The sequence below is a fragment of the Moschus berezovskii genome, chromosome 23 (assembly GCF_049115385.1).
Source record: "Moschus berezovskii isolate FMDL1 chromosome 23, NW_MosBer_1.0, whole genome shotgun sequence".
Classification (NCBI taxonomy): domain Eukaryota; kingdom Metazoa; phylum Chordata; class Mammalia; order Artiodactyla; family Moschidae; genus Moschus; species Moschus berezovskii.
The window spans coordinates 25661920-25687826 of record NC_142482.1 but is presented as its reverse complement, the minus strand read 5'-3'; the positions used below and the strand labels follow the sequence as shown (position 1 = coordinate 25687826).

Below are 25907 nucleotides of genomic sequence, written 5' to 3'. Positions count from 1 at the left end.
TATTTTGCTGTTGGGGAGCTTTTTTCCTCCTTAGTTCTACAATAAACTCTTTGTTGTTTAACATTCTATTAACCACAACCCTCTAGTAACCAGCACATCTGTAAGTCTCCAGTACAATAATTGTTGTTCATAACCATGACCCTGGGGCTCTGCGTGGTCTCAGATGCTTCCAAGTCATCAAAGGGAACACACTAAAATGATTTTGCATTCCCAGAGCACACATCAACCAACCACAGAGGGAAGGAGTCCAGATAAGTGCTAGGTAGAAGAAGAAATAATGTGAGGATTTCAAATTTGCCACAGGTAATTCACTGTATGGATAATGAAATCTATACTACATCTCTTACAGCTTGCCCCCACTCAATGACTTACTTCATGGTCAGTGTAGACTCAACCAAAATACTTGTGCACAATTTTCAAAAGTACATGGCCGTGAAAGCAGATTTCAGTGTACCCAATTAAATCACTGCTTGTTTGTGCCGAATTTGGATTATCCATTGACAAATTAGAGGTCATTAAAAAGCTTTTAAAACTGGAAACTTTCTGAGCTTAGGTCATCTGCTGACCACACAGCGGCAAACACCTAGGTCATTTCCAGAGCTTGGAATGGACAGTACTAAGCTTCATGTGGAATGCTTTCTCCCCTCCAAGAAAATCTCTGCACTAGTTGCTGCTGCTGCTAAGTCACTTCAGTCGTGTCCGACTCTGTGTGACCCCATAGACGGAAGCCCACCAAGCTCCCCCGTCCCTGGGATTCTCCAGGCAAGAACACTGGAGTGGGTTGCCATTTCCTTCTCCAATGTGTGAAAGCAAAAAGTGAAAGTGAAGTTGCTCAGTCATGTCCGACCCTTAGCGACCCCACGGACTGCAGCCTACCAGGTTCCTCCATCCATGGGATTTTCTAGGCAAGAGTACTGGAGTGGCTTGCCATTGCATTAGTTACAGCTACACAAAAGAGGAAAAGCATAAAAAGAAACAAAGGAGGACTAGAAGAACAAGGTTGACATTGGAAGGAGCAATTTCATGGCCAGACTGATCAGGACTCCCAAATTCAAGCTCACTTCTTAAATGTATCACTGCAAGAGAAAGCCTGCAATGTATGTTTCTGCCAGACGAGGTGAAGTTTATTCTGGAGGAAAAGCAACACATTAGACCCCATTTAAGATTCTACATGTCAGGTTCCCCTGCCATCAGAGACTGGACTTGACCGTGTAAACCTGGTGGATTGGCAGGTAGGAGAAAATCAGTTGGATTCAGAGAGAATAAAGAGGATTCTATACATGTTGAGAGTCCCTTAGACTGCAAGGAGATCCAACCAGTCCGTTCTAAAGGAGATCAGTCCTGGGTGTTCTTTGGAAGGACTGATGCTGAAGCTGAAACTCCAATACTTTGGCTACCTCATGCAAAGAGTTGACTCTCTGGAAAAGACTCTGATGCTGGGAGGGATTGGGGGCGGGAGGAGAAGGGGATGACAGAGAATGAGATGGCTGGATGGCATCACCGACTCGATGGACATGAGTCTGAGTGAACTCTGGGAGTTGGTGATGGACAGGGAGGCCTGGTGTTCTGCGATTCATGGGGTCGCAAAGAGTTGGACACGACTGAGCGACTGAACTGAACTGAACTGATGTTAGCAGAAACATCTCTTCACAGCAACAATGAACATATTTTATTCTGAATAAGAACAACAAAAGTAGGATGCAGTAACTTCCAAAGATGGAAATAAGCTAATCCTTCTTTTCACAAGGTTATGGTACAACCTTATTTCTATAAAAATACTATAACATTTTTTGACTCTCCAGCTATCATTTCAGGAGAGTTGAGATAAGTGAGGAAATGCATGCTTTCAAAGGTAGACTTTTTTTTGGGGTACATGATCTAAAGACTATTTTCTACAGGCACCATGCTTCCTACAGTTTAGCAGTGACTTACTGGACTTACTAGAAGACAGCAGCCTATTATGGGATCTTGCAGCCCCTGCATCTTCCAAATTCCATATTTCCACCCAAATACTCAATATCACCCCAACTGTCTACCTTGTGTTTCTCAGTCAGGTGCCAACAGCATTTGGGCTGCAATAATTCCCTGCAAGTGTGCAGGGTGTTTGAATACTTAGCCTCCCTGGCTCTTATCCACTCAACACCTGGAGCACTCCCACCAGCAAAGGTCTTTAGGATGACCACATCTACAAGCACTCCCTAGGAGAGCACCACCTTCTCCTCAATAAGAACACTGGCTATTTCATGTGAAGCCTCCAGAGCTGTGATGAGGAAGTCAGATGCAGCCAGGACAAGGTTAGGCAACTGACTGTGCTTTTCTGGCCCCATCTTTTCTGAGCAATTCGTCTCCCCGCTCTTTATGTAAAGTCATAAGCTTAGATACATCAGTAACATGAAGGTGATGCAAAAGGAACTTGTTTTTGTACAGATATTTGACTTTGTTTTTCAAAAACAATAATGTCAATATACATCATTGGATTTTTTTGTAAATTCTTATATATTTATTTATTTTTGACGGTGTTGTCTTTGTTGCTGCATATCGACATTCTCTAGTTGCGGCAAGCGAAGCATACACTCTAGTTGTGATGCTCAGGCTTCTTGTTGCAGTGGCTTCTCTTGTTGCACAGCAGGGGCTCCTGAGCACAGGCTTGATAGCTGTGGGACACAGGCTTAGTTGCCCTGTGGCATGTGGAATCTTCCTGGACCAGTGATCGAACCCATGTCCTCTGCATTGGCAGGCAGATTCCTAACTGTTGGACCACCAGGGATGTTTGGTGTTTGATTTTTATTAAAAAAATCCATGGAATTGTGGGAAGCCTGATTCATGTTGGTATAATATTCCTAGATTCCTTTACTCCTTGCCCCTAGGATTCCTTAGGATCAACTTCCTGTTGCTCTATGTCTGAACTCCTACCTGAAGTTTGGTGCCCAACTGCCTAAACTTTAATAAACATTCACACATCAGCTTTGCCTCCAGATGCAGCTATCCCCGGCTTAGCTTGATTTCACGCTCTTCTCCAAAGTCATCAGCTGCCAGCCCCACCTTCTCAGACTATGGTCGAGACTCTCCAGAGAGCGCTGCCATCAGTTCTTTTCCTCCTTTAAGATGAGCAAAGGTGCATGCTACACCATCAAGACGAGGGGTCCTTGTCTCTTCCCTTTCAATCTGGACTGGCCTTATGTCTTGCTTTGATCAACAGAATGCTACAAAAGCGGCAAGTGGTAACTTCTAAGACCTGGTGAAACCAGCTGCCATGTCAGCAGCCAGACTACCTGGAGACCACCATGCTGTAAGGAAGCCCAAGCTAACCATGTGCAGAGGCAGCCTGATGGGGCACCAGGTCGACAGACCTGTGAGCATAATCTTCCTGGATCTCCCAGCCCAGTTACCAGCTGAATGCTTCCAAGTTCCTCAGCTGACACCACTTGGAGAAGAAAATTGATCAAATTTGTGCTGAATTATGAAAAATAATAGCTTGTTATTTCAAGCCCCAAGTTTTGAGATAATTTGTCGTGCAGGAATAAATGAATAAAACACACGCCAAGGACTAAAGTTAAAAAATATCTCTCCGCCAGGTTGTACTGGGATGTGCTTTAAATCTCTGACTTTGGGCAAGACTCTCATAAAGATCTTTTTGTTTTTTAAGAACATTTTTTGTTTATTTATTTTTGGCTGTGCTGGGTCTTCGCTGCTACGAGGGGCTTTCTCTGGTTGCTAACAGTGGGGGCTACTCTCCAGCTGTAGTGCATGGGCTACTCATTTGCAATGGCTTCTCTTGTTGCAGAGCATTGGCTACAGAGTGTGTGGGCTCAGTAGTTGTGGCACATGGGCTTGGCTGCCTTGTGTCATCTGGGATCTTCTGGGACCAGGGATTGAACTTGTGTCCCATGCATTGGCAGGCAGATTCTTAATCACGGGACCACCAGGAAAGTCCCTGTCTGTCATAAACATCTACAACAGTCTCCCAACTCACACCAGGAAAGGAGGACTTGCCTACCGCCCCTCCAGCTGTGGTACTATAACCCTCATCTATTGGCCTTTCTAAAACCCTTTCGGTAGGATTCTACTTACTGTTAGTCCTTTGTCAAGGAAAGGAGGTTCTTCCTGTCACCCTAGGCATAACCTCTCCTTTCTGTACCAAGGACATAAGGATCCGCTGTGGCTCAGCTTCCTGGGAGTTGGCGTTCCACCTCACATGACTCCATCTCAGCTTTATCTCAGTAGATACAATTCTTCTTCAAGGGATGTCTTGGCAACTGCATCCAGAATTTCATTCTATTCCTCAGAAATCATTTTTTCCCTGAAGTATAGACTCATGTTTAAATAAATCAATCATATAACGTGTATGATTTATTTCACCTTTGAACATGAGTTGCTTATCTAGCAAATTTTTTAGAGTATCCCAGTGTTTTCATTCTCAGCGCCAAAAAGTTTGTGTTACGTCTCTATTTCTATGTTTTATTAGCTTTCAGGAGTTCACCATCACACTTGAAAAATAGCAAAAAGGTTATGAACTGCTTGTTACTATCTTTGCATAATCCTACCCTTCACTTCAGAGAGATTTCAAGTACTTTCTAATCCATTTTGTGGGACTTTTTCTTTAAGCTTGGAAATCTGTAAGAAGCAGATTTTGATTTGCAGTCTCTGTTACATACTTTTACCCCCTAGCAAATCCCTTGCAAGCCAGGGTGAAGAGAACAATTCCAAATTAGGCACCACTTTGGCAACCGCTTTAGGAAATGTCTTAATTTTTTTAAAAAAATAAAGTTTATATCAACACGTTTATATATATATTCCTCTGAAATTTGGACACATCAAAGTCCAAAACATTAGCCCATTTAAAGAGATCAATTTCACAATGACTGCTGCTTTGGTGATGTTACTTACTGCCCTGTTTCAAAGTTCATTTTGTAAACTTTGAAGACATGTTTACAAAAGCAATATGCTCACCATTGAGGCAGGGGGCGAGAATTAAAAACCATGTTGATAAAACCAAAGGCAAAGTTTAGGGAAAGAATTGGGTTTGTTGAGCTACGTATTTCTTTCAGTATTTTTAAATGACAGTGGAAAGGCCACTCCTGGACTGTAGGAGTAAATGACAAGACAATATACAGGTGAGAAGTGACAATTCCCACGCACCACTGAGACATTCACAGTGGAGATGGCTTATTTGAGTTATAAGTCTGGCAGTCTGGGGAGACTTTTGGGTCTTGAAATTCTCCTGGGCTCATCCAGGGTCTGTGGCTAGGTTATCTCAGGGAACTAAAAACAGTCCTAATGAAACAAGGTGGGATGCCCGTTTCTTCAGCTCCCAGCATGGGAGTTTACATCCATCATCTCCCTAGTCAAGCCTCACAGTAGCCCGTAGAGGTAGAAAACATTCGGAAATTAAGGAAACAAAAGCTCAGAGAGCTTAAATAATTTGCTCAAGGTCATTCACTTCTCTAATAAGATTCCCTGGGATGTGAACTCTGAACTGATGACTAACAGACTTTTCTCAGAGCCTCTCCTAAATCTAGATCAAAGACTATTAGCTTGTCTCTGTACCAACCACCAAGCCCACTCCTAATCCTGGCAGAGAGCTGACTAATGAATGCCCTAGATGATGGAGATTAGATGGGAGAACGTGGCCGGGTAGGGAAAAACTCAACTAGCTATGAGCAGGTGGTAGGTCATGCTCATTTCTGTATTCTAACCGTACCCTTCAAAAACATACTGTCTCCCTACTGGATCCTAGTATAACACCTGGCAGTTGCTCATGATTTTGTTGCATTCAATCTGTCACTAATAAGACTTATAATGGTGGTGATGATAACAATAGCAACAATAAAAAGAGTTAAAATTTAATAAGCAATTTACTATAAGATAGACAATGTCCTGGGCTTCCCAGGTGGCTCAATGGTAAAGAATCTGCCTGCAATGCAGGAGACTGGGGTTCGACTCCTGGGTTGGGAAGACACCCCTGGAGAAGGAAATGGCAACCAACTTCAATATTCTTGCCTGGGAAATTCCATGGACAGAAGGGTCTGGCAGGTTACCATGCATGGGGTCACAAAAAGAGTGAGGCGTGACTTAGCAACTAAACCACAAACAACAGACACTGTCCTACACACACCAAAACCATTAACTCTCTGTGTGCTCACAGAAACCAATGCAGGAAATACTATTCATCATAGCATCTCACAGATGAGAAAACAAAGGAGCTTGTCCAAGATTACACAGCTAGAAAAAGTCAGAGAATCAAGCTAAGCAGGCTAGGTTTAGTACTTGTAATCTTAACCACTCTACCAGTATTTTTCAAACATTGTAACGGGCCGTTTGTCCAAAATAGTCTTCCCAGCGCCCTTCTCTGGAAAATCTAGTCTAGGAGGTTTGGGTTGGGACCCAGAGCCCTGCAACTTTTTAAGAGCCCCATGAGATTCCTGCGATGATAAACACAGCATGCCTGCCTGCTGTCTCTCACTACTGACAAAACCCCTCTAACAGCACATTTGAGCACTGTCAGAAGCATCGGGTTTTGCAAGGAAGAGTGAATTTATTTATGGGTACAAGGAGAATAACTCCCTATTGAAAAGGGTTTTTTTTTTTTCCTTCCTCCAACATCCACAGCTCAAAAGAAGGTGTTGAGGGTATATGTTCTTTAGAAGGGTTGAATTTTCTTTGGAGTTCCTGCTCTTCTTACTGTTAGTGGAAGAGAGTCTGGAGACCCCTCCTCCTGTGGGCCTCAGTTCTTGGTAAGAATGCAAAAAAGAATCTGAGGTTTTACCTGTTGCAAGAGAGTTTATTGAAGGTAAAGAGAGAACAGAGAGAACACCTCAAGAGAGAGGTAGGCCAGACCAAGGAAGCCAATGGCCTTGGGGAGAGCTGGGGTGTAGGGTTTTTAAGGCAAGGTTCTTTTGTATAATCCAGGAGGCTGTTGATTGACAGTCTTAATTGACAGCTGCAGTTTGTATAACAAGAGGCTCTACTACACATGTCCTTCCCATAATTCAGTTTGTTATAATTAGATGTATGTGTTTGTAGGGTATTCATGAACACTTAATGAGCCCTATGGCCACCAAAGGTTATCTAAGGACTTGATAGCATGAAGTGTGCACATATGCCAGAGCGGGAAAACTCCCTCCAGTTGGCCTGTGGGGGGTTTTTCCAGTCCCTTGACCATTTTGGAGTACTGATGGGGTATGTGTTTGGGAAGGGGTTGGCAAATAGCTTAGATTAGGGGGCTATTCCACATTCAGTCAATGGGCCCACCTCTTGTTGCTCATGGCTAACTTCCTGCCTAACACTACTCATATAAAGATTCCTCAGCACATTATCATAGCCTTTCTACAATGGCAGGTGGATTTTTCTTCTGCTGTTTCAGAAGTCTGAATCAAAGAGAGCAAACTGGCAGAAGCAGCCCTGGTTCCTTCTGAAGTCATCATGAACTGGAAGAAGACACAAGTTCACTGACAGCTGAGGGCTGAGCAAGATTACAGTGGGGACCGGGTCAGGAACGGCCTCGCCGGCCGTGGCAGGTGGGTTCTCTGCGAAGCAGATGCCAAGACAGGATTAGACATGTGAGAGGGTTACTGGGAAAAACACCAGAAGGATAAAGGGAGAGGAAATAGGAGAAGGCTAGAAGAGCCTTCAGACTGTGATGTAGGCTTGACACCTGTGAAAGGAAAGAAGGAAGGAAGAGGACTTCCTTGCAGTCCAGTGGTGAATACTTCAGCTTCCAAGGCAGGGGGTGCGGGTTTGACCCCTGGTCAGGGAACTAAGATCCCACATGCCTCATGGCCAAAAAAGTAAAACATAAAACAGAAGGAATGTGGTAACAAGTTCAGTGTATGTGTGTGTGCTTAGTCGTGTCTAACTCTTTGTGACCCCATGGACTGTAGCCCTCCAGGTTCCTCTACGCATGGAATTTTCCAGGCAAGAATACTGAAGCGGGTTGCCATTTCTTACTCCAGGGGCATCTTCTCTACTCAGGGATCGAAACCCCATCTTTTGCATCTCCTGCATTGGCAGGTGGATTCTTTACCATTGCACCACCTGGGAAGTCCAACAAATTCAATAAAGACTCACAGAAAGAGAACAATTCACAATGAAAATTAGAAAATTAAAAAAAGAAAAAGAGGAATGAAGAAATTGGTTTGCAAAAGCTCCAGAGACTGCAGCAAAATCCTGAGAAAGCCTGGGTAAAGCTGAAGGACTGATGCTCAAGCTGAAACTGCAATACTTTGGCCACCTCATGCGACAAGTTGACTCACTGGAAAAGACTCTGATGCTGGGAAAGGTTGGGGGCTGGAGAAGAAGGGGATGACAGAGAATGAGATGGCTGGATGGTATCACCGACTCTGTGGACATGAGTTTGAGTGAACTCCGGGAGTTGGTGATGGAGAGGGAGGCCTGGCGTGCTGTGATTCATGGGGTCACGGAGAGTCGGACACGACTGAGCAACTGAACTGAACTGAACTGAAGCAAGGGTCACCTGTTAGGAGAGTCTTGCATTGTGTTCAGTCACTGTCTTGTGCAGTTTGGAGCAAGAGTGGCCCTGGAGTGAGTGCTGTGGCGGATCCACAGCTCTGGTGGCTGGACGCTGACAGTCACCATGCTCTCTGCAGCAGGTTGTTTGGGAAGCAATGTGAGGGGCATCCCTCCGTAGTTGTCACATATGTGTGGATACAACACTTATGTTTAGTCCTGAAAGCAAAAGTCATTTTAAAAAATGCAATGGGGAGATAAAGAGACTAGTCAGTAGGCTACTACAAAAATTCAGCCAAGAATGGAAAAGAGTTGAGCTCAAAGAAGCAGCTGTGGGAACAGAGGCATGAGCCACATTCAAAAGTTAAGAAGCTAAATGTTGGCTCTTCAAAAGACACCATGAAGAAAATGAAAAGGCAAGTCACAGACTCTGTAAATATTGGCAAAACATATATCCAATAAAAGATTCATATCCAGGAAATACAAAGAACTTCTATGACTCTATAATAAGAGATAAACAATTCAATAAAGAAAAGCAAGTGATATTAATAGATACCTTACCAAAGAAGATAAATGGATGCAAATTTCATGAGAAGATGCTCAACATCATTAGTCCTTGGGGAAATATAAAATAAATGCTAATGAAATGCACTGATCCTCCTGTTAGAATGGCTACTATTAAAAGATGGCTTCTTTGGTAGCTCAGCGGTAAAGAACCCACCTGCCGATGCAGGAGACATGGGTTGATTGATCCCTGATCTGGAAGGAAATGGCAATCCACTCCAGTCTTCTTGCCTGGAGAATCCCATGGACAGAGGAGCCTGGTGGACTCCATGGGGTCATAAAGAGTTGGACATGACTTAGTGACTGAACAAAACATCAACTATTAAAAGATGGACAATTCCAAGTGTTGATGAGGATACAGAAAAACTGGAACCTAAATACGCTGATGGTGGTACGTAAACTAGAGCATCCAGTTTATAAAACTACAGCAGTTTCTTAATAAGTTAAGCATACACTCACCATATAAACCAGCAATTCCAGTTCTAGATCTCTCCCCAAGAGAAACAAAAACCTGTGTCCACACTAAGACTTGTATGAGCACATTCTTAGCAATATTAGTCACAATAGCCAAAAACTGGAAAAGCAATCAAATGTCCATAAACAAGCAAACTATGGTATACTCATACAATGGAACACTGTTAACTATAAAAGGAACTGCTGAAGCCCTATACTTTGGCCACCTGATGAGAAGATCTGACTCATTGGAAAAGACCCTGATGCTGGGAAAGATTAAAGGCAAAAGGAGAAGGAATCAACAGAGGATGAGATGGTTGGATGACATCACCGATTCAATGACATGAATTTGAGCAAACTCCACAGACTGTGAAGGACAGAGAAGCCTGGTGTGCTACAGTCCATGGGGTTGCAGAGAGTCGGACATAAATGAGCAACTGAACACCAACAACAAAAGCGGAACGAGCTATTGCTACATGCAATGCCAATGGATCTCAAAAACATCATGGAAAGTGAAATAAGCCAGATACAAAAGGCTTCATATTATCTAATTCCATTTATATGGGATTTCTAGAAAAGGCAAAACTGTAGAAACAGATAGGCGGTCATTTGAGGCCAGGGTGGGAGTACAGAGAGAGGTACAGAGAACTTTTCAGCATAACAGGAGTGTTTTAAAACTGAATTGTGATGGCAGTTGCCCAACTATATACATTTATTGAGACACATTGAAGATCCTATTTAAAGTGAATGAATTTCATGAAATGTAAATGAAATCTTAAAAAACTGTGAAAAATAAAATGAGCTAAGAAGGCAAACAAGATGGGCTATGGCAACTCACTGTATCGCTAGAGAGAGATGGAAGAAAAAGTCGAGGATGATGCCTAGGTTTCTAGCTAGGGCCCATTAGGGAGGATAATGTTATAAAATAATATTTGAAGTAGAAGGAAAAGCAGATTTAGAGTTTAGCTTTGCACAAGTTAATTTTAGGCTGGCTTTTGAATGCTCGGTGAAGATTTCCAATGAAGAGTTGGAATGAGTGGTCTAGGGATCCTGAAAAGGATTGGAGTTGGAAAGTGTTTGAGAACCATCCACTTTCAAGGAGGTAGCTGAAACTCTGAGTGGCTGAAATCCTCTAAGAAGAATGTTCAAGTAAGTGTTCAAGCTCAGTTGAAATACATTTTCAGCTAATTGTGAGCAACCCAATGAAGGTCTACTTCCCCAGAGAGTATTTCACTATTTGTGTGATGATAGGAAGGAATTGCCCTATACTTTGTATATTTTTCCAGTAGCTCAAGACCTTAGAAATTCCGCTTATAAATGTCAGAGCTAATATGTAGACGTAATTTAACCCAGCCTGTATTATCCAATATTTATCTTACGTCACATAACTGGAAGCTGAACCATGGCCAAGAGAACAATATCTGAGGACCTACCCTACACATGATGATGTGTTAAACATTCTTGAGATTGCAAGGGAATTTAAGCTTTAGGAGCTAATTTCAAGAAGTTTGCAGTCTGGTCCTACAGATGCTGTACCTTTTCAGCATATGGATTCTGGGGTAGGCAGAGAATGGTGGCAGCTAACACCTGGCACAGCCAAACAAATAAAAATGAATATTAAAAAAAAAGAATGTAGCCCATAACCTGAAATATATAGGATAGTCCATTCTTTGAAGGGTGTAACACTTTTCCACTCATACAGAGATTAAAAGTTGCTGAAAAGAGAATAACATTTATCTTGCTAGAGATTTACAGGAACACTGGAAGCTGATGGCAGCAAGAACAAAAGATTTTGACCAGAGAAATCTTTAACAACTAACCACACCCCTCCCTCACTTTACATTTGAAAATGCCTTGGAGATACTATAAAACACAGGGAACTCAGTTTCGTGCTCTTGAGGGAGGCTCAAGGTGAAAGGGATATGTGTATACTTGTGGCTGATTCATGTTGTTGTACAGCAGAAATCAACACAAAATTGTAAAGCAATTATCCTCCAATTAAACATAAATTTTAAAAAATGAATTCTTTGCCAATAAAAAATGCTGTGTTGAAACACTTCAAGAAGTTTGGGGTTGAGGGGTCACAAGTCATCCTTTCTACCTGCGTGTCCTGCAATAAACTTTTCTCTACTCCAAAATCCAATCTTTCATTTTGATTGGTCCCTCTGTACATTGGGCACACCATCTTGCATCTGGTAACAGTAACTGTTGGGTTATTTGTCTCTGTAATGATCCTTTACTGGAAATAAACTTGAGGACATTGCTCAGGCCAAAAAAGTTTCTGTTTTGTTTCAAAATGTGAGTTCTTGTGGGTTTCTTTTTTAAGTTCACATTGGTCATTTTATTTGAAGTGAATTTTATCCTGATTTTCCAAGCAACACAGTAAGCATTATTTTCAGAAGCCATGAATATGTTGCATAATTCCATGCAATGATGGGTGTGCTCCAGACAATGAAGAAATTAAGCAGGTCCCTTGGCCTTTTGTAAACAACCTCCCTACATGGAAATACGGATGCAGGAGCTGGAGGTGGGTCTGACAAGTGATATGAGCGAGAAAGGCAGTTCTATAAACTCTGTGGCCAGAGGGAAGGAAATTATTGGCTGAGATTGGCAAATGGATAATGAGGCCTTTGAAAGCCGCTGAGGAGGAGGAAAAGGAGCAGACATCAAGAAGTAGGAACACAGAGAGACAACATAATCTGAGATCCTGGGCAGGGAGTGGCATCCCCCTGCAGTGTGGTAAGGAGACTGCTATGCTAACAGCTGCAGTCATGCTCCAAATGTCATAATATGGCTAAGGGAGAGAGAACTGGAATGGGCCATCAGTTCCACCATCAGACAAGGGAAGGGACCCACCTAACGTGTTCTGTCCATGTTAACTATGAGTGAGCTGGAAATATAATGTCATTCTTCAAGTGTCTTCTGTCCTTCAGTAGAGAGCCAGCCAAGAACTCCAGGATGACCTAGAGCAGTGGCCTCCCACCTTTTTGGTACCAGGGGCTTGTTTTGTGGAAGACAATTTTCCCTTAGACAGGGAGGCAGGGGGTGGGGGTGATGGTTTCATTCCACCTGCCATTCACCTCTTGCTGTGCAGCCTGGTTCCTAACAGGTACCAGTTCATGTCCCAAGATTGGGGACCCCTGGCCTAGAGGAAGGCGGATGCCACCTGTCAGTATCCACAGCACAGCAGCCCCAGACTCTATGAGCCACTAAGCTGGATGTGTCTCCAGAGACACACTTTCAGAACTGTCCGGCAACTGAGGACCACTACAAGACAGCAAAGTACATAAGCATTCTCCGGACATTTCTTTTTCCTTTTGCATGCAAAATGAATTTTCCCAACATCCAAGTTTTTTCAGCTCAAGAGCATATTTTTAAATTATTTAAAAATCACTTAGTTCAAGAGGAAAATTTTTAGTCATCCTCTAGATTTTTTTACATGAAATTTGGACTCATTTCTGACTTATACAAATGCTATTAAATTATATCCCCAGTATTCCTTTACTGCTTACAAATCTTCAACAGACTCCCGCCACCATAAAAGAAAATGCTTGTGACTTAAAAAAAAACAACAACACAAGCAGGTGATCTGTGTATAACTTGTCAATTGCCAATGGTGAGGATAAATAATGCACACACAAGGAGATTCTTAGGTAGTTATTCTAATCACCACATCTTGCTTCAGAACTATCTCTGTTGTTGTTGTATTGCCACCACAATGGAAGGGGCCAAAAAACTTGGCATGAGAAGAAGGAGCTCATGTGATCCAGAGGGCTTGGGCAGGCATGAGAAATGGTCCAGAAAAGAAGTTCCAGTTCTTCCTGGTCCTCCCTCCAACCATCTTAGCTGCACATCTACTGAAGTTCCCATAAAACATCTGGGCCAACCCACATATCCATCTGCCTTGGATAGGATTGTGTTTTGTGTCCATGTCTAGCTTTGATGCCTCTGAATTTTGTATTTATGATCACTTTCCTTAAGAAAAATCTTGCAGGACTCCCCTGGTGGTCCAAGGGCTAAGAGTCTGGGCTCCTACTGCAGGGGGTCTGGGTTTGATCCCTGGTCAGGGAACTAGACCCCTCATGCTGCAACTAAGAGTTCGCATGCCACACCTAAAAAAGATCCCACATGCCACAATTCAGACCCAGATAAACAAATAAATAAGCAAACATTTTTTTTTTAATTTAAGGAAAAGAAAAATCTTGCTAGTCACTTACAAATGTTTTTGTACAGGCTGAGAACTTGGATTTAATTTTAATACATACTGATTTGTTCCTGAATAGGATTTTATTGAGCCTCTTTGGTTTGAAATTCAGCCCACCTCATCTGATGCATACTGGAGTAGGGATGCTTGAGAAGTGACTATGCCTTCCATGATACAGTGGAAATGCACAGCCAACTCCTTCTAACCATTCAGGCTTTGCCTCTGACCTTAAACCCAGAGTCTCAGGTAAAACCAGTGAATGCAGAACATTCTTTGATATTTCAGGCTTTTTGACATTCAAGAGGGCACGTTATATCATAATCTGTTGGTTTGTTATAGGCATCAGTTTCATCTCATAAATTGAATGTTCAATCTGGTCTCATTGACCATGTTTGTTGAAAGATCATATTTTTTAAAAAATAATCTTTTGCTGTCATTGTTGATTAGTGACACAAAAGATGCATTTTCTGTCCTACGAAGTGTCTATTTGTGTAATAATTTACACGTAAGAACCAAATTGCCACATCATATAAGCTCTTGCTATTGAATAATCTGTCTGCTTAATGGGAAGCCTTGTCCCACAGATGTACTCTCAGTGTGGTCCTTGGATGTAAAATCAGTCATGATACGTGAAATCAGACTTTTTCTTCCTCCAGAATGTGTCCTACTATAAAATATCGGAGGTAGTTTATAAATCAATCAGGGCAGACTTATAAAGATAGTTAGTTTTAAAGTCATTTGTATTTATGTAAATTAGCATATCTGTTCATTCGCCATTACTCTGGGTGAAGATGCATATTTTTCCGCTAGCTATTATTTTTAACTTGAAAAACACTGCCTAAATTACCACTCTTCTTTCTGTTGGCTTCATTACAACACAGAAATGAACTTTTGTATATTCCTTCTCAGGCATAATATATTTGCCAATATTTATCCCACCTCATATGTATATTGGCACACATACATCCCACCTCATGGGTTTTCCTCATAGCTCAGTTGGTAAAGAATCTGCCTGCGATGCAGGAGACCCCAGTTCAATTCCTGGGTTGGGAAAATCCCCTGGAGAAGGGATAGGCTACCCACTCCAGTATTCTTGGGCTTCCCTTGTGGCTCAGCTGGTAAAGAATCTGCCTACAATGTGGGAGACCCGGGTTCGATCCCTGGGTTGGCAAGATCCCCCGGAGAATGGATAGGCTACCATCTCCAGTACTCTGGCCTGGAGAATTCCACGGACTGTAGAGTCCATGGGGTCGCAAAGAATTGGACATGACTGAGCGACTTTTACTTTCACATCCCACCTCATACAGTTTTCTTACAATGTGGCTATCCGTCATCTGAGTCAGGCTGGGGGTCATGAGTATGTCAACTGACATTGTATGGTAGGAAATCACACTGTGTGCTAAGTCGTGTCCAGCTCTTTGCAAACCCATGGATTGTAGCCTGCCAGGCTCCTCTGTTCATGGAATTTTCCAGGCAAGAATACTTGAATGGGTTGCCATTTCCTCCTCCAGGGAGTCTTCCCAGCCTAGGGATCGAAGTTGCATCTTTTGCATCTCCTGCATTGACAAGCATAGGAGAGATACCATGTAATTTCCCAGATAGATCATAAAAGTTTCAGCCTTATTCTCATTCTCCCACCCTCTCCCTCTTTCCATCTGGTTTTCTCTTTCTCTGAAAGTGCTAACTCTGGATGATGCCAGCCCTGGACTATGAGGAAACTCAGTCTAGTCTCTGGGGGACGTCCCCCTGGAGAGGTCCTCACAGAGTCTCTGAGACTCCCAGCCAGGGATCATCATCAACAGCTAGACAAGTGAGTGAAGGAGCCTTCAGATGACTGCCTAATTTCTATCCCCAGTTTCAAGTCTTCCATCTGAGGACTTAGTCACCTGAAATAATGGACTCAGGGAATTGTGTTTACTTTAACCTTAATTATGGAAATAACTTTATCTGAAATAAAGAATTTTTTTGAAACTTCAAAAAACAAAAAAGCTGCTCCAGCCATTGTGAGGCAGAGACAAACCTTGCTCACTCTCCCCTTTCCGAATTTCTGATCCATGAAATCCAGGGGTAAAACAAATGGCTGCTTTCTGCCACTAAGGGTGCCTTGTTACACATCCATAGTACCTGGAACACTTCCTTTTTTCTCTTCACATCTTTTCCTGGTTTTCTCAAATTAGTACAGAATGGAGCTGGGGATGTCAAAGAAGATTTGTAATGAGGTTTGCTGGTGGAGGTACACTTGATACTCTTGCTTTTTCTTTCCTGCTTCCTCTCCTTTTTTTTCAACATACCAATATTTACAAACTGATTTCTGGAGCCAGACTGCTTGTATTAGAATCCTGGCCTTGCCCTTTGTTAATTGTATGACCATAGAAAGTTAATTAACCCTCTTGAGCCTCAACTTTATCATCTGTAAAGTAGGACTAATAATTACACCTCTCAAAGAGGGTTGCTGGGAGATGGTCAAATGAACTAATACATCTGAAGAGCTTAGAATAGGGCCTGGTACACAGGAAGCATTAATTAAAATATAAAATATTACCTTTTTACCTTTAAGGAACTTCATTTTACTTTTATGATTTATGTTTACTATATAAACATGTTTAAATATAAATAATGGAAAATTTTAACACACACAATCCAAATACCCAATAAACTTATTTCATTTCTCCATGTTTTAAGACCCCATCTACTCATAAACATAATTTTTAAAGTCATAATCATTGCAAAGATGCAGAAGGACAGAAGTAATTACTTAGAGTATACCCTGTGAGATTAATTATCGTGAGCCCCGCAGCTACCCCAAGAGATAGGAATATTCCTGTCTTATAAATGAGGAAACTACCATTCATTTGATCAACAGAGTATTATTCAGATACCAAAATTATAAGACAGGAATCTGAGTAACATTATGTGAACAATAGAATGTGAAGTGAAAAAAAGTAGGCTAATAGGACTGTGGATAAAGAAAAACTATGTGTAGTTTATTCAATAAGCGAAAAAGACAATCTGAAAATTATAGCATGGAACAGGAAACCACAAAAAAGTGATCTGGATTTTTTGAAAGAAACTGAATAAACAGTTGCAGAGTTGAAAAATATAATAATAAAAATAAGATCTCAGCAGGGAGGTTTAATACCACCTAAAGAGAGACTGATGCTGGGAGGAATTGGGGGCGGGAGGAGATGGGGACGACAGAGAATGAGATGGCTGGATGGCATCACCGACTCTGTGGACATGAGTTTGAGTGAACTCCGGGAGTTGGTGATGGACAGGGAGGCCTGGCGTGCTGTGATTCATGGGGTCGCGGAGAGTCGGACACGACTGAGCGACTGAACTGAACTGAAAGAGAGACTTGGAGAATTGGAAGATGGGTCAAAAATATTAAAAATGAGTCGGGTGTAGAGCGTATGTGCAGAGGTGTCCAGAGCCAGCGGGGCAAGGACTATGTTGCTTCCAAACATCCTACTCACTGGTACGCCAGGGGTTGGAAAAACTACATTAGGTGAAGAACTTACATCAAGATCAGGACTGAAATACATTAGTGTGTGTGATTTAGCTCGAGAAGTTTGACCACCAAATATCAAGGAGTCTGGCAAGATGGCTTCTCCCAAGAGCATGCGGAAAGAGGCACAGATGATGGCACAGATCCTGAAGGCTATGGGGATTACAAAATATGAACCAAGAGTTATAAATCAGATGCTGGAGGTTGCTTTCTGATATGTGACCACAATTCTAGATGATGCAAAAATTTATTCAAGTCATGCTAAGAAAGCTACTGTTGATGCAGATGATGTGCGATTGGCAATCCAGTGTCCTGCTGACCAGTCTTTTACCTCTCCTCCCCCAAGAGATTTTTTTATTAGATATTGCAAGGCAAATAAATCAAACCCCTTTGCCATTTATCAAGCCATATTCAGGTCCTAAATTGCCACCTGATAAGTGTTGCTTGACTACTCCAAATTATAGACTTAAGTCTTTACAAAAAAAGGTGTCTACTTCTGCAGGAAGAATGACAGTTCCACAGTTAAGTGTTGGTTCAGTTACTAGCAGACCAAATACTCCCACGCTTGGCACACCAACCCCATAAGCCATGTCCATTTCAATTAAAGTAGGGACTCCAGTCAGAGAAGGAAATGGCACCCCACTCTAGTACTCTTGCCTGGAAAATCCCATGGATGGAGAAGCCTGGTAGGCTGCAGTCCATGGGGTCTCTAAGAGTCAGACACGACTGAGCGACTTCACTTTCACTTTTCACTTTCATGCATTGGAGAAGGAAATGGCAACCCACTCCAGTGTTCTTGCCTGGAGAATCCCAGGGACAGGGGAGCCTGGTGGGCTGCTGTCTATGGGGTCGCACAGAGTCGGACATGACTGAAGTGATTTAGCAGCAGCAGCAGCAGCAGGGACTCCAGTGTCCCTCAGGGCAAAGGTTCACAGTACAGATGCCCACGTCACAATCCCCAGCCATAAAAGCATCAATTCCTGCAATATCAGCAGTTCAGAATGTTCTAATTAATCCGTCATTAATCGGGTCCAAAAATATTCTTATCACCACTAACATGGTATCATCACAAAATACTGCCAACAAAGCATGAAATGCATTGAAAAGAAACCGTGAAGATGATGATGACTATGATAATTTGTAATCTAGCCTTGAAGCATGTAAACAGGTATACTTGGCTTTGAATCTGTTGTACTGAGATTAAACATGCATGCTAGATGTTTCATGTTGTGTTCTAGAAAAATAGTATTTAATGAGTAAATATGCTTACCATACTTTTCAATTGAGCTGTCATGTTGGATTTTCTTTAATAGGATTAGTAAAGCTTTCTTGTCAGCCTTTAAGTGTAAAAAATAGAGTTGCAATTCATGCACTTAAAAAATATTAAAACTGAATCCTGGAGAAACAAACAAATCCTTAGAAAATGCTGAAGTGAAGATAAAAGGTACAGAGTATGTAACAGAATTCTAAGATGCTTAATTGGATTCAAGAAGAAAAAGTAAAAGATAAAGGAGCAATATTTGAAGAATGATGGATGAGAATTTGCTAGAATTTATGAACACCACCAACTCAAGGAGCATAATGAGTCAAAAACTAGATGAATAAAGGAAATTCACACCTGAGGGCATTAGAGGGCACCTTTAAAAAACCAAAGACAAAAACAAAATTGTAAAATCAGCCAGAAAGAAAAAAGAAAGCCTTCAAATGAGCTGTAATTAGACTGACAGCTGACTTCTCAACAACATTGATGGAAGCCAGAAATCAGTCTTTGGTGTGTTGAAAGCAATAAATAAATGATGACTGCTAGAATTTTGAACCAGGAAAAATGTCCTTTAGGAATGGCATTTTCTTTCAAATACTTAGTTCGCCACTAATCAATCACAGCAAAGGATTTTCTAAAAGGTATATATAGGTAGAAGAAAATAATCCCAAATCTCATACTGAAGCATCTAGATGGTCTTTAAGTCTTAAATATAGTTTTTTAATCTGACTTTTGATTTTGTTAAGAAGAAAGAATTTTCACTATTTACTATTTTTGTTCCTTGGAATTGTATTCATGATTTTAAAAGTCAACATAGAAAGTGTTTCTCTTAGTACACTCTGTATGTTAATATAGCTAGACTAAAAGAAAGTTAACCCTAAAGTTGTTGTGGTTCAGTTCAGTCACTCAGTTGTGTCTGACTCTTTGCGACCCCATGGACCACAGCACGCCAGGCCTATCTGTCCATCACCAACTCCCGGAGTTTACTCAAACTCATGTCCATTGAGTCGGTAATGCCATCCAACCATCTCATCCTCTGTCGTCCCCTTCTCCTCTCGCCTTCAATCTTTCCCAGCATCCGGGTCTTTTCAAATGAGTCAGCTCTTTGCATCACGTGGCCAAAGTATTGGAGTTTCAGCTTCAACATCAGCCCTTCCAGTGAATGTCAGGACTGATTTCCTTTAGGATGGACTGATTGGATCTCCTTGAGTCTCTCAAGAGTCTTCAAAAGCATCAATTCTTCGACGCTCAGCTTTCTCTATAGTCCAACTCTCACATCCATACATGACTACTGGAAAAACCATAGCCTTGACTTGACGACCTTTGTTGACAAAGTAATGTCTCTGCTTTTTAACATTGTTTTTAATATTGTTGTGGTGGTTAGAAAATAGAAAACAGAGTAACAAGCTCCTTTCAGAACGACAGCAGGAGGTAGTAAACTAACATGAATCCCAGTCATAAAGATATATGCATATTTATGGTATCAAACAGTGGAGATCAAGCTGTAGGTATAATAAAAAAAATAACCAGCACAATACGAAAAAGGGGGATGCTCTCTATCTTACCATGTAAGATATTTCAATTTGGATTCTACAGAAGTCAGGAGTATTCAGAAGGACCTACTAGACTCAAGACTATAAATTCTGTTTGACTTTTTCATTTAATCACACGATCATGGAATTTCTATGACTGATGTTATCCTGCACTGCACACTCATAATAGATAAACTGTAGAGAATCAAATAGATCAAACCATAATATTTTAAATTTGGAAGGTACTCAGAGATGTAGGAATTACATGTTTATTATGCCTGAAAAGTTTGAATCCATTCACTGACCAGGACTAACTGCTTTTTATTCTATGGCTGGACATTACCAATTGATCGAAAAATTTTTAAATGAGCCCAATTTCTTTCCTATAGGAGTTTCCCTGACAACTCTTTTCTATGACCTGTTCTAACTTGTTTAGCTCCATCCTTTCCATAGCAGCAGAGGACAAGCTTATTCTCTCTCTCTCTCTCTCTCTTTTTTTCCTCTAGCATATTCCCTTTTTTATATAACAGACCATCGCATGTTAAAAGGTGACCATAGGGACTTCCCTGTGGTTAAGATTTCTTGCTTCCATTGCAGGTAGCATGGGTTTGATCCCTACTTGAGGAACTAATCCTGCATGCCATGCAATGCAGTCAAAAAAATAAGAATAAATGAAATTTAAAAGGTGACTATAATGTCCCCCTTTAGTGTTTCCTCTCTCAGGCTAAACATCTCTCTTGTGACAAAGCCTCGCTCAATCTGCCTGTGTTGGCTAATCAGAAGAGAAACAATTGGATTCAAGGAAGAAAGGAATGGCTGGGTGAGAAGCAGAAAAAGTTAAAACACAGAAGGGAAGGTGAACGGAGAAAATGAATGGAGCCAACACATGTATTATAAGGTTAAGCATGACTTTTAAGTACTTGGTGATTATTTTTAAATATTTAGGGCTCATGTGATGCATTAAAAGTAGGAAGACTCTTTGATCATGTTGTAAAGATACAAATCTGAGGCTCAAGGTGGCCTAGCAACTTTCTGCCAGTAAGATGATGGCATCTAATTCTGAGATGGGCTTGGTAAACAAAATATCCAGCTATAGCCTTAGATTTTGAAAGAGCACACTGTAATAAAAGACTCCAATTAAATTTATCTAGCTAAAAATCTAGGTGTAAGGAAATAGACTCCTGAGGTTTGGCCAACCCCAGTAATGTTAACTGCAAAATATACCTATGTTCATGGAGCAAGGAATGTAAGAAAATGTGTTCGTCTGGGGAGTTGGGGATCTCAGGAAGACAAAGGACAGCCTGTCATTTCATGCTGATACTCGCTGAACATTGCAATGGACCTTAACTGCTAGTGATCAGAGCTTGTTAATATTCTTGGGTAAAGGCTGAATTTTAATAGTGCTTTCTATTGCCAAGAAATCTGGCTTCTACAGCTTGGAACCTGTACCATTGCCCATGTATAAATCATAACATAACAACTTGATAGAGGCTTCAGTTGTTGGGATCCAGCACTTGTGAGGACCACTAGGAAATGACAGCCTTCACATTCTGTAATTCTACACAGACTAATCTGACCAACCTAGATAGTATATTAAAAAGCAGAGACATTACTTTGCCAACAAAGCCCGTATAGTCAAGGCTATGGTTTTTCCAGTGGTTATGTATGGATGTGAGAGTTGGACTGTGAAGAAAGCTGATCGCCGAAGAATTGATGCTTTTGAACTGTCGTGCTGGAGAAGACTATTGAGAGTCCCTTGGACTGCAAGGAGATCCAACCAGTCCATCCTAAAGGAGATCAATCCTGGGTGTTCACTGAAGGACTGATGCTAAAGCTGAAACTCCAATACTTTGGCCACCTCATGCGATGAGTTGACTCACTGGAAAAGACTCTGATGCTGGGAAGGATTGGGGGCGGGAGGAGAAGGGGATGACAGAGAATGAGATGGCTGGATGGCATCACCGACTCGATGGACATGAGTTTGAGTGAACTCCAGGAGTTGGTGATGGACAGGGAGGCCTGGCGTGCTGTGATTCATGGGGTCGCAAAGAGTCGGACACGACTGAGCGACTGAACTGAACTGAATCTGACTAAAAGGATGCGCAGAAAATCTGCTCAGAGTGGATTCGTGAAGATTGGGGTAGACTGGAGAAAAATCCATGAGAAGATGGTAACCAAACAATATTCACTTATTTCTCCTAGCAAATAACAGTTTGTTCTAGGTTTCATATGGGCTTCACTACCTGTGGGAAACATGACTGAGAGATAGGTCAGCGTGTTAGTCATCTGTTGCTGGAATAATGCTAAGTAATGAAACTCAACAAACATAAACAAACAAGAATTTTACCTTTGCTACTCACTGGTCTGTTGACTGGTTAGGGTAGCTCTGCTTCAAGCTGCAGTTTGGCTGGTTCGGGTCCAAGCTGCTGATCAGGTTTGGGTTAGTTCTCTTTGTTTCATGCTGGGCCCATACTGAAGACAGGGAAGCCACAGCAGGGCCGTGACCTGATGGTGATGATCACAGGGATGCAAGAGGGCAAGCTAAAACATACAGACACAACGCCTATGTTCATGCCAATTCCACAGCACTCCACTGGCCAAGTCAACTGCTGACAAAGTAGAGTTTGAGGGGAAGCAAACTCTTTCCACTGTCCCATTGTCCTGTGGGGGTACAGTGCCAGCTACAAAGGGAAGGGTGTGGATGCACAACCCTACTGCAGGGGAGTGAAGAGCTGAAACAAATAATCCAATCTTTCACAGCAAGTATCCTGTGTGTTTTGGTAAAGGCTGGCCTAGATAACTGCTTTTTTATTTAATTCAAAGAATATATTTTAGACTAAAGCCTGACAGTGTTATATTAAGTGAATCCAGAAACACAGAAGAATTGACAACAGAGAAAGTCGTTAATCCTAAATCCAAGAAATTTAGAAGGCTCCCAGCTCCATGTGAAAGTCTCATGGTGCTAAGTGGTAATGGGGATGCCTCAGGCCTCAAGCTCAGTGGTCTTGGCAACGAAGCCCCTCTGCCATTCTGGTGGATTCAGGGTAAGGCAAATGCACTCGTGCTTCTTGACATTGCCAACAATGCCAAAAGGGATATGCCGGCAAGAGGGCCATTAAAACATGAAAATGAAATAGAAAAAAAGTAAAAGTTGGGATAAAGTGTCTAAGTGTGTTTATGGAAAGGCCTATCCATTTCTAAATGATGTAATGGAAAATCCATCTTCGGTCTACCCAAGTCAAGTCTATTTTACAAACTGAAGAATGTGACAGTTTGTGACAAACTCTAAAGCCACTAAGAAAAATCTCCTGCCTCTGGGAAAAGGGTAGCTGGAATTTCTGAACAAGTAAAATTGTGGCTTAAAGCTCTAGGGAGAAGCAATAAACTCAGAAATATTTAAGAGTCTATAGATGTGTGGGCGTGTGTGAATAAATGAACAGATGCATACATACAAATAAACACATACATATTGTATGGTGATTTTGCCAACCAATATTTGTCAAAGCAAGGACTAGATATTTTAGTATCTGCATTTTTTATTATTTATTAATATTCATTGCTGTCAGCTTGTCTGGTTAAAATTAAGCCTTTCTTCAAATCAAATTTGCCCAGCCTCAAAGATTCTCCCTAGTGATAACCATGACATAAAAAATAAACCATTTTTCAATGGTTGAACTGGAAACAAGGTATTCCAAGGTAAAGGCAGAATGTCTCCAAAGACATTCAATTCCATGTACCTCACATCTTATAAAAAATAATTTTAAATATATCAGAATGTATCATAAGCCTAAATGTAGAAATTGATGTCAAATTATAAAACTTTTAGAAACAAAATAGGAGGGAAATCTTTATGACTGTGAATTAGACAGAGTTCTTAGATATGACATCAAAAGCGTGAAGTATAATAGAAAAAAATGATAAATTAGATTTCATTAGCACTTTTAAAACTCTTACTCTATGAAAGATGCTGTTCAGAGAATGAAAAGATGAACTACAGACTTGGAGAAAATATTCATAGATCATATATAAACACAAGTATATATGATATGTACGTGTTTGTATGTGTGTGTTAAGTCGTTTCAGTCGTGTCTGACTCTTTGTGACACTGGACTGTAACTCGCCAAGCTCCTCTGTCCATGGGGATTCTCCAGGTGAGAATACTGGAGTGGGTTGCCATGCCCTCCTCCAGGGCATCTTCCCCACCCAAGGACTAAACCCATGTCACCTGCAGCTCCTGCACTGAAGGAGGATTTATCACTGAGCCACCGGGGAAGCCCTGTGATATGTAGAGTCAACAAAAACCAAGTAACTCAGTTAGAAAGTGGCCCAAAGGCTTTTACTTTATCAAAGATATGTAAATGACAAATAAGTCCATAAAGAGAGGCTCATTGTCATTTACCACTAGGAGAATGAACATTATAACCATGTGAGATACCAGTACTTATTAAATGTCTAGAAAGTGTTTTAAGAATGTGAATACCAAGTGTTGTGAGGATAGAAAAAAGAATTCTTAAATATTGCCACTTAGAGGACAAAATGGTAGAGTCACTTTGGAAAACAGTGTTTAGGGGTTATTATAAATGTAATCATATGCTAACCACATGACCCAACAATCGCACCACTAGGTATTAATTTTGAGAAATGAAGACTTTTGTCCTACCCTGGATGAATGAATAAACACATTGCAGCACATATAACTCACGGACCACTACTCAGCAAATCAAAAGAACAGACTACTGATGCCCACACACAAAAAACTGTTGAATCTCAACCACAGTGAGTACGTAGTGTTATATGTAATAAGGATAGTGTGGAGTAATGGTGCAATAGGGTGTTCAGGGAGATGAGGGTTCGCGGAGCTAGAGTGCAGTATGGAGTCTGAGAGGAGCCGTGTGTAACAGGGAAGAGCCATACTTGACTCTATCTTGGATCCGTTCCTTTTACTTCATCCTTTGCTGTTTGTTGCTTTTGTTATTATAATCACTAAAAGGATGCTGTCTGTAGCTAAAAGTGTACATAATGGCCTGTATCTTGGAGCCTTGCCCCTCTGCCTGAATGTTAAAATAAAGTGCCTTTGTTCAGTTCACAGAGAGACAGCCCGACCCTGCCCACCTATGAATGGCTACAGAAAAGAAGAAATTAACACATCCCCTCTTGACGCTGGCCACGCAGGGAGATACTTTGCAAGACTAATGGCCTTTTTACTTCACTTACTCACTTCTTCCCCTTCTCTGTTCTATAAAAGAAAATGGCATCCTGCCCCTGATAAGATGGTACTCTACGGCACTAGCCCGCCATCTTTTTGGATATCTGGCTTTCTGCAAAAAGTTGCTATTCCTTGCCTCAACACCTCATCTCCCAGCCATCTGCCAGTCATGCGAAGAGCAGAGTGAGCTTACATTCAGTAACAAGAAGAGGTTGCTCAGAGAAAGTGAGGTTTCACCTGGGCCTGAATACTGAGAGAGGGCTGGGAAAAGAGGCGGGAGAAAGTGGCAGGAGGCTGTGTACTTTAGGAAACATTCCTTTATTGTCTGGGGACTAAAGCTCCTGGGAGAGCCCTTTACTGAACTGCCAGAGACTGCCTTTGTCAAACTGTCAAACAAACCCTTTTCAAAGTGAAACAAAAGAAGGTGAATAAACATTTAATTGGTCGTTTGTAAATAGCGCATTCTTTTTAAAATGAAAAACAAGTTTATTCCAAGATTCATTAAATGCTTCCCAGACATCCTGGATGAAACTCACTGACTTAACAATGGGGCTCCTTTGCTTCTATGACTTATTGCTCTGTTCCTCTTCTCTTCCAATGACACCGAAGTTAAAGTGCTCTCTTTATCACCCTGGGAAATTGGTAACCATCTTTTTGTGCCTGAAGAAAGAGGGTTCAGAAATGGAAACGGTGATGCTGTATTTGATTCTTTTCCT

At 41.5% G+C, this 25907-nt stretch overlaps 1 pseudogene; it reads left to right on the top strand.

Annotated features, from left to right (window-relative positions):
- Nucleotides 1–17281: 17281 nt before the first annotated feature.
- LOC148774110 (transcription initiation factor TFIID subunit 9-like) lies at nt 17282–18336 on the top strand (annotated as a pseudogene).
- The last annotated feature ends 7571 nt before the right edge of the window (nt 18337–25907 follow it).